The sequence below is a fragment of the Balaenoptera physalus genome (genome assembly GCF_965194825.1).
Source record: "Balaenoptera physalus genome assembly, chromosome: 15".
NCBI classification, from domain to species: domain Eukaryota; kingdom Metazoa; phylum Chordata; class Mammalia; order Artiodactyla; family Balaenopteridae; genus Balaenoptera; species Balaenoptera physalus.
In genome coordinates this window covers 40,044,742-40,053,825 of record NC_138894.1, presented here as the reverse complement: position 1 = coordinate 40,053,825, position 9,084 = coordinate 40,044,742, and the positions used below count along the sequence as shown (strand labels likewise).

The window sequence follows — 9,084 nt, the reverse complement described above, 5'->3', positions numbered from 1 at the left end:
ATAGACACATATGTGTGTGTATGTGTGTGTGTGTATATGCCAGCATGCAACATTGATAACAGAGATAGAGTTTCTCCACCTCCCTTCCCTTCCCTCTTTTATAAACACCTACCAGATACTGAGACCGTACTTGCCTATCTTAGACTTTTCATTTAGTTTAATGCAGAACAAGGCAATTCAGTTTAACTTTGGTCTCCCCAGTTAAAGCATACGTGATCTAGCAGAGTGACACCAATGAAGGAATAATTATAATTCAACATATGCTATAGTAGCATGAAAATGAAATTTCAGAGAAGGATAGGATCAATTTTATCTGGGGAGCTAGAAAAATCATTATAGAAGGAAATTGCCTGGGAACATAATGAATGGGTAATAAGACTTTTCCAAAGAGTTGAGAGAGAAGGATTTCTACCAGGCAGTAAGAATACCCTCAGCACAGCTGTGTAAGTGCAGGGTGTGCCTGGGAGTCGGGAAGAGTTCAGAAGGACAAAAGCAAGGAATTGATGGGAAGGTGGGAAAAGATGAACTGGGAAAGATAGACTGGGGCCAGATGGTCAAAACCCTCAGGGTCACACCAGAGTGGTATCTTTTCTTCTGCTAACACACATGCCAGCAAGACCGCTAAGAACTGATCAAAAGCCCCAGCAATGTGTCTCATCACTGCTATCAGTATGTTAGGTCAATATTTATTCCTGGTAAGATTTTTAATTCATTATTCAGAAGTTCAACCTATCAACTGAAAAAAGATGCACAACCTAAAAGCTGAGAATTATATTTTATTCAGCAGACTTGCTGAGGACTCAAGCTTAGGATACAGCCTCTCAGATAGCTCTGAGGGAATGTTCCAAAGAGGTAATGGAGGGGCCAGGATATACTGGAGGTTTTGCAACAAAAAACGGGTGGTCAAAATTAATCAAAAATTAATTACTGTTAATTAAAGAAAAAGCAGATATCTCAAAGTAATGAACTTAGCACTTTTCTCTGTATGGGAAGATGCGAGAGTCTGGGCTCATTGAAATCATTCCTTTGATATGCACCTTAACTACCTAGGACCATTGTCCTGCTTTTCTCCATCCTGAATCCCCTCAGGGTGCACAGTCGGCGCAGCTGCAGTGGCTGATAGTTTGATGGCTGCACCATCCTTTGTTTACTGATATGGCAGGTGACATTTTTCGTCCACAAATCCCGGGGATTAAGGTTGGCTTAAGGGAGACAGGGGAACAGGCAAAGCTTGTCCCCGTCCTTCATTTTGTTGAGTCCCCCTGTCCCTCCTAACCTAGGTCCCCAAGGCCACCTGGAAGCCTCTGCCTGTACAGGACACCCAATGCTATACTGCCAGAGGCTTCAGGCCCTCACTTGTGCTCCCAGCTCCATGTCCTGCCATTCTTCTTCCCCCACCACTCATCAGAGCCCCGATTTCTGTTCAGGACGAGATTGAGAATGGGCCAAACAGATAAACCAGCCTCCACGGCACCCCTGGTCCACAGCCATTCTTAGTAACACATTGTGCTAATCGCACAGGACTCCCCAGAAACACCATGAACAGTTCTCCAACCTCAATTTCTGTTTGCTCCTAGACGTACATTTTTCCCAACCTCTCTTCCGCCCACCACTGCCACGGTTAGAACAGATGCTCTCATCAGATAGAAGAGCTTCTATCCACCACAAAATAAGAGTGCTCAAAAGAGGATTGCTCCAGAAAGTCTGAAGAGAGTGGTTGCTTCTTCGTTTCTTCTCAGGAAATAGAAGCAGCTTTGGGCTGGGCCTGAATTTGCTCTTTCCTTCTGGACCTAGAGTTTGGTCTCAACTTCTCCAACCCTATTAACCAACAGATCTGAGCCCAGTGGCTCCAGCCTCCGCAGGACTGGAAATGGGAGGGTTTGGCCCCTTGCTATGGACGGGGGCTTCAGCACACTGATTGCAGAGCTGAGTGGGTTTCTTTCAGCTTTTGTTTCAGCTGCCGAGAGCCCGGGGGCTCATGACCTGGGAGAAGCTCAAGAATGTCAGGGAGGAGGGGTCAGCCCAGCAAAGGCAAGGAGGCCTGGGGATGAGGGCCATCCGCAGAGCCCAGGCTGAGAGACCTCTGTGCTGCGGGGCCAGCCTCCTTAGTAACCTATTCTGGTAAGACACGAGGGATGGATAAAAATGAGCCATTATGCGTAAGACAGATCTGTTCCTCCAGTGGCAATATATTTTCCTCACATGCTTTTCTCTTCACAGCAAGTAAATGCATGAGAAGCCAGTGACTCTGAAGTCGGTCATATTGAATTTACTCAGTTTTCCTCAAGTCTTCAAGCGTGAAGTGTTGCAAACCTTCATATGTACACTGGGGAAAGAAAGGATGAAAACAAAGCTCTAAGGCAAGGCCTAAGCAAAAGCCTGTGAAAGGAAACGGTAAGATAAAGCAACACAATTTCAAATCTTAATCTCTTGAAATGGTGCCTCGAAAGCCGCACTTTCCCCATTTCTGAGTGGAGCCTTCAAAACTCCGTGTCAAATCACGTTATAACCTTGCTTCTTATCTGTTTGTGAGAGATTTCAAGGGCCAGTAATTCCCCCAGATGTGGCAGAAAAGTTCACAGTAGAGATTTGCACACTTGACTAAGCTTCCTGCATTGCTTTTTGTGAGGGCTGGTGAAGGAGAGAGATTTGTTCTCCCTTTCAGAACTAAATCATGCCACTGCCAAGGACACAGCCTCGAAGCCAACTCCCTTGGTCAGATAATCTCCAGGACAATGACTTAATATTATATACTCTCTGCTTTGGTCCAGCAAAACACATAGCCTGGGAGAATGTCTCTGCATTTTTTTCTACCAGTAAAAACTAAGAGACAAGACCCCTCCTATGAGGGACGCCTTTGGGTGCCCTCTCCCCAGACACTCTCCTGTGGTACCCCATCCCATAACCAGTGATGGCCTGGATATTTGGGCGCTGGCTGGAGGCTGAGGTGATAACAGTGCAGGGGGGCTCAGGAGAGAAGAGTCACGGAAACACTAATAGCTGTGGAGAGAGGGTGTCACCTGCCATAGGAAGGGTGGGAGACAACTTATTTTGTCTTCTCCCCTACCCGCCTGGTGGCACTCTGACCGGCCTGAGGCTTCCACAGGAAGAGGCAGGCGTGATGAGCTCTCAACAGCATCCTCAGGACCAGCGGTCCCAACACAAGCATCGACTGGGGTCAGGCAGGTAATGTCAGTGAGTGACTCACCTCAGTCGGTGAGGTGTAAGGCTGTAAAGATGGCTGGGGTCTAAGAAGAGAAAAGAAAAAAAAAGACAACATCTACTGTGTTATTTGTTTGTTTGTTAAAATAAAGACAACTTTCTGAAACAAAACCAAAATTAGTGCTTCTTGGCAAACTAATATACTTTCTTGTAGGCATGACATTCGTCATTCCCTTTTCCCCTTGACTGTCCAGAGGCTCAAAGCTATATTTTGTGCTTCTCTTTGATTTTTTGATTTTGCCTTTGATTTTTTCCCTCTCCTTCCCATCCTCTTCCTCTCCCATACACACACACACACACACACACACACACACATACTCACCAGCTTGGTAGTCTGTAAAGATGTGACATAGATAACATAGGAGTAATACTGGTTAAGTATTTCAGCAGAGTTCTTAATTCCTTTTTATTAAGCATTAATATATGCCAAGGTCCTGTTTTTTATTTTCTTCTGTTTTATGTATTTTCATGTAAAACTCTCTCCTGAATGTCCAGACTCAGTAGAAAAGACTGTTAGGTTAATTCTAAATTCTGGCTCTGCCAGTGAACTCCAAGGGATTCTAATTTTAAAAGCATCCTGTTATCTTCATTTTCAGGACTTAAAGTATCTCCTCCCTTTGGAATTTTTCTCATTTTGTTGTTTTTGTTGTTGTTGTTGTTTTCTTTCACTCACTATCGTCTCTGTCTGCAAGCCAAGATTATGAATAGAGATAATATATTTTAGGGAGGGGCCGTAGATCAAAAATTAATCTCTACCAAAGTTAATTCCTGCATAAATTAAGCTGAATGTGTTTTTCAACACCATAAATCCTGTGTAATAGGTATAAATAAAACATGAACGTGGGTTTCCTTATTTATAACTTCATACCTATGACGCTCCAGTGTAGAAAGGGCAAATTTGTTTTTTCTTTTTTAGAGCTGTTGGGCTAGCCATCTCAAAGGTGGTAGCAGACAGTGTAAAATTAGATTTCCTCTCTATGGCTGGAACAGCTAATAATCAGAAGCTCACAGAAAAATTTCCTGTGTGTACTTGTGCAATACCTCATGACCCTCCTCTTGGGACCAGCAAACCAGTAGAACTGCCAGGGATGATTTGAGAATGAGGTGGGAGAGAAGCCAACAGCTCTGGGGACTGGGAAGTTTGTTCTGCTGCATGAAGTCAGTGGCCAGTTGTTGGTTTCACGTTATTCTAGGACTGTAATTCAGTTCTCAGAGAATCTGTGAGGTGGGATGAAAATAGGGCGTCAGGATGACCCAGTTGATCATCCTGTGACCTGCAGGGGGCGCGCTAGTGCCTCATCCGCTTTACTGGGCCGGAACGCACACCCCACACCCCTCAACTGTCTGACTGTCCACTGCTAACAGGTTTTTTTTTTTTTAATTTTTATAGAAATAGAGTTGATTTACAATGTTGTGCTAGTTTCAGATGTACAGCAAAATGATTTGGTTATGCATATATATAGATATATATATTCTTTTTTTTACATTCTATTCCATTATAGATTATTACAAGATATTGAGTATAGTTCCCTGTGTTATACAGTAGCTCCTTGTTAGTTACCTATTTTATATATAGCAGTGTGTATATTTGAATCCCAAACTCCTAATATATCCCTCTTCCCCTTCCCTCTTGGTAACCATAAGTTTGTTTTCTATAACTTATTTACAAAACATAAATAGACTCACAGACATAGAAAGGCATCTGTTGGTTAAGAAGAGAAACGTAGAGTGAAAAGCACTGCTAACAGTTTTGCCTGGGAAATTATGCTCTACCCACCCTCCCACCAAAGCCGGGGCAGCCCATCGCCAACGAGAGCATGAGATGCTCACCCCTCCTTCTCAATTCTGACTTGAGGTTTATACTCCAGGACTGCGTTGTCCAACAGTAGCCATGACTCTTATGTAATTATTTACATTTTAATTTAATTTAATTAAAAACTGTATGTCAGTTACGCCAGCCATATTTCAAATGCTCGATGGTCCTATGTAGACAGCGGTAACTGTACTGGATTGTGCCAATTACATAGAACATTCCCCTTCAGTGCAGTAACTTCTACTGGACAGTACCGCTCCAGAGTCTACCCCTATGGATCACACAAAGGCCTGTCCTGCTTCCGTATCTGACTTCCCTGCCTCCCTTGTATTTTTTAATTTATTTTCTTTTTTTTTTTAATAGTTAAGAGATTTTATTCTAATAGCTGTAATTATAGTGCTTGTTTGTCGAAATGAAAACTGAAAACAAGTATACGAAACAGTTGATGACTAACTGTGTATTGAAAGCCGTAAGAGGTTCCACGACGCCAGATCAACCAGTTGGGAGGTCTTCCCCAAGATAAAGTTTAACAGCTCCAGCTTCTTCGGTGTTTATCCAAATACAAAAGAAAAAAGTAGAGGTTATCGTTTCCGATGGCAAATCTGACGCTTGCAGCCTGAGGCAGTGAAAGCACATGTAGACAGGGGGTCCCAAGGGCTGGGGCTTAAGGATGACCACCGGCGCTCCTGCTGGTGAGACCCCAGAGAGCCCGGAGCAGGCAAGCAAGGGGACTGCAGGGCTCCCGCTCCAACCAGAGCGTTCCAACCAAAGTGCCCATGCTGACCCAAGAAAAGGCTGGGATTCCTCCAAGGGGTCTGAGAGCGGTGGCTGCAGCCTCCAGCCCATCTCCTGGGCGGCCATGTCAGCACAGATACAAGCACAAATGCTGCGGTGTGTGGAATGACCCGAGACAGAGCAAATCACAGGGACCCTATTGTGACCATGCAGAATGGATCATAGCTGGTTCTGCCCCGTTTCACGTTCCCAACAGGAAACAGATCACTGGTGGACCGGCCTCAGGCCATTACTGCAGAACCTACACTAGGCACATTTCTCCCTTCTGTGTGTTCAAGTCTTCTCCTTATCTTATATTTGTAACTGTTTTTAAAAATGCACTGAGTTTGGGTTAAAAACCAACCACCAGAAAGGATCTCAACACAGACCTAAACCCCAGAGGAGGAGCATTGGGCTCATCTGACACAGCAATTCCCGGCTGACCTGTGTGCCTAAAATCCCTTCTCAGTACTAAACAGTGGGTCGATTTTCTTTTGACAATAAAAAAAGCTGAGTAATATTGCATAGGAGTACCAGAAACTGCCTCATTGGAAACAAAAACTATTTACATTAGATAAAAACCCAGTTGCGGGCTGCGTCTGCACGTTTACAGCATGGTGAAGCACACTGTGACCGACCATGGAGACAGCTTCTGGCACTCACACCCCAGGGGCACGTTTGCCACATGAGAGTAAAGCGAGGGTAGGAGGAGGGAGTGAGAGGGGAGGAGAGAGGAGTACAGCTCACTTCTGGTTCCAGAGCTGATTGGACAGCCAGTCTGGTCCCTCATAGAGCCCGTCCCCACTGGTGGCACAGATGGCCTGAATGTACCAGTTCCTGTGGCGCAGAGAGTGTAGACCTAGCTTGTCGGTGATCTCGGCCGCATTCACGGCATTGGGGAGGTCCTGTTGGTTAGCAAACACGAGCAGAATGGCGTCCCTGAGCCCGTCTTCTGCCAGCACCCTCATAAGCTCCTCTCGGGCCTCGTTCACACGCTCTCTGTCATTGCTGTCAACCACGAAGATGAGAGCTTGTGTGCTCTGGAAGTAGTGGCGCCACAGAGGCCGGATCGTGTCCTGGCCGCCCACACAGCGAGGCTGATGTTTCTGTATTCCACGGTCTCCACGTTGAAGCGTGTAGTGGGAACGGTGGTCACGATTTCACCCAGCTCCAGTCTGTACAGGATGGTGGTCCTTCCCGCAGCATCTAAGCCCACCATGAGAATGCGCATTTCTTTTTTGCCAAAAAGGCCCTTGAAGAGGTTTGCAAAGATATTCCCCACGTCGTAGAAGGATGGCAGCCACGCTGGCCGGAGAAACCCTCGGCGGCCGCGGCACAGCTGCCGCTCTGAGGCAGGTGTTGGTTTCACTCCCACGAGACGCTTTATTTATTTTCTGAAGAGCGCTGCCTCAATGAGTCATACGCACTCAAATCCCTGTGTCAGGCTCTGCTTCCAGGGAATTCTATCCAAGACGCCATCTCTATTGCTTTCAGCTCTAGGCTCACCGTAAATCAACAGCTAAACATGAACATTTGGAAGCCTTAGATGTCCTTACCCTAAAAGATACTCATGCGTGCTTGCTTTCTAAAGCATAGGCCCATAAGGTCAACGGGCCAGGCTTTTGGAAAAGCAAAAGTTTTCTGGGACCACAGTGAAGTAGTTTTTTTTGCTGGTTTGTTTGTTTGTTTTTCAATTTTATTTTATTTATTTTTTATACAGCAGGTTCTTATTAGTTATCCATTTTATACATATGAGTGTACACAGGTCAATCCCAATCTCCCAATTCATCACACCACCATCTCCCCACCCCACTTTCCCCCCTTGGTGTCCATACGTTTGTTCTCTACATCTGTGTCTCAATTTCTGCCCTGCAAACCGGTTCACCTGTACTATTTTTCTAGGTTCCACATACATGCGTTAATATACGGTATTTGTTTTTCTCTTTCTGACTTACTCACGGTGAAGTCGTTTTAAATTGCCCAAGACTGTGACTGAGGAGTGTGCGTCTGCAGGAGGCATGCGACGCCCGGATGTGGGAGATGCGAGGCCTAGCTGAGCAGCACCGGTGGAGAACAGTAAGTGCCCTGGGTGTGAGAGCACATGCCTGACTGATGGTTGAAGACGAGCCATCCTCTCAATGTCAACTTTTTCATCCTTATCAGGAACTAAATATCCAACAGAGGAAATCCAGTTGTCTCCTGCGCTTTACCGGGAGCTTGCATGCTGTTGTTTGGCGTGACTTTTGCCTCCACTTTCTGTACCTAAGTCTTCCCTGTGAGTCTACGAATGAGTGGTTTCCTCTTCCTGAATATTTCAACACGGAGCTGTCCGATAGAAACATAGTGCAAGCCACGTATGTGATTTAACATTTTCTGGTAGTCACATTTTTAAAAAATAAAACGAAACGGGTGAATTTAATTTTCATAGTGGATTTTAATTAACCCAATATATCCAAAATATTATCACTTCGACATGCAATCACTATAAAAAATTATTAATGAGACATGTTACATTGTTTTTATCATATTAGACCTGCACAATCCAGTGTGTGATTTACATTAAGAATACAGCTTAGGGCTTCCCTGGTGGCGCAGTGGTTGAGAATCTGCCTGCCAATGCAGGGGACACGGGTTCGAGCACTGGCCTGGGAAGATCCCACATGCCGTGGAGCAGCTGGACCCGTGAGCCACAATTACTGAGGCTGCGCGTCTGGAGCCTGTGCTCCGCTACAAGAGAGGCCGCGATAATGAGAGGCCTGCGCACCGCGATGAAGAGTGGCCCCCACTTGCCGCAACTAGAGAAAGCCCTCGCACAGAAACGAAGACCCAACACAGCCATAAATAAATACATAAATAAATAAATAAATAAATAAATAAATAAATAAATAAATGAAAAAGAGTACAGCTCAATTCAGAGTAGCCACATTTTTTTTAATCAAAGTGTAGTTGATTTACAATGTTGTGTTAGTTTCAGGTGTACAACAAAGTGATGCAGTTATACGTACGTATGTATCTTTTCTTCTTCTTCAGATTTTTTTCCCTTATAGGTTACTACAAAACATTAAGTATGGTTCCCCAGACTAGCCACTTTCCAAGCGCTTGCTGTCACCGTATTGGGTATTGCAGTTCCAACCATGGCCTTAACTTAAAATCTGTCCATCTGTCAGTGTATCAGGAATTAGTTCCGTGAACAAGGACAAATAAGTTTGCCTTCTGGGGCCTCATCTAGAACTACTTGATCTCTAAAAACCCCTCAAGCTCTAAAATTCGTAAGC

At 44.9% G+C, this 9,084-nt stretch overlaps 1 pseudogene across 1 annotated transcript; it reads right to left on the bottom strand.

Moving 5' to 3' along the window:
- Nucleotides 1–5,167: 5,167 nt before the first annotated feature.
- LOC309643689 (ADP-ribosylation factor 1 pseudogene) lies at nt 5,168–7,615 on the bottom strand (annotated as a pseudogene). Its single transcript has one exon. The product of its transcript is annotated as an ADP-ribosylation factor 1 pseudogene (transcript).
- Between the last annotated feature and the right edge of the window lie 1,469 nt (nt 7,616–9,084).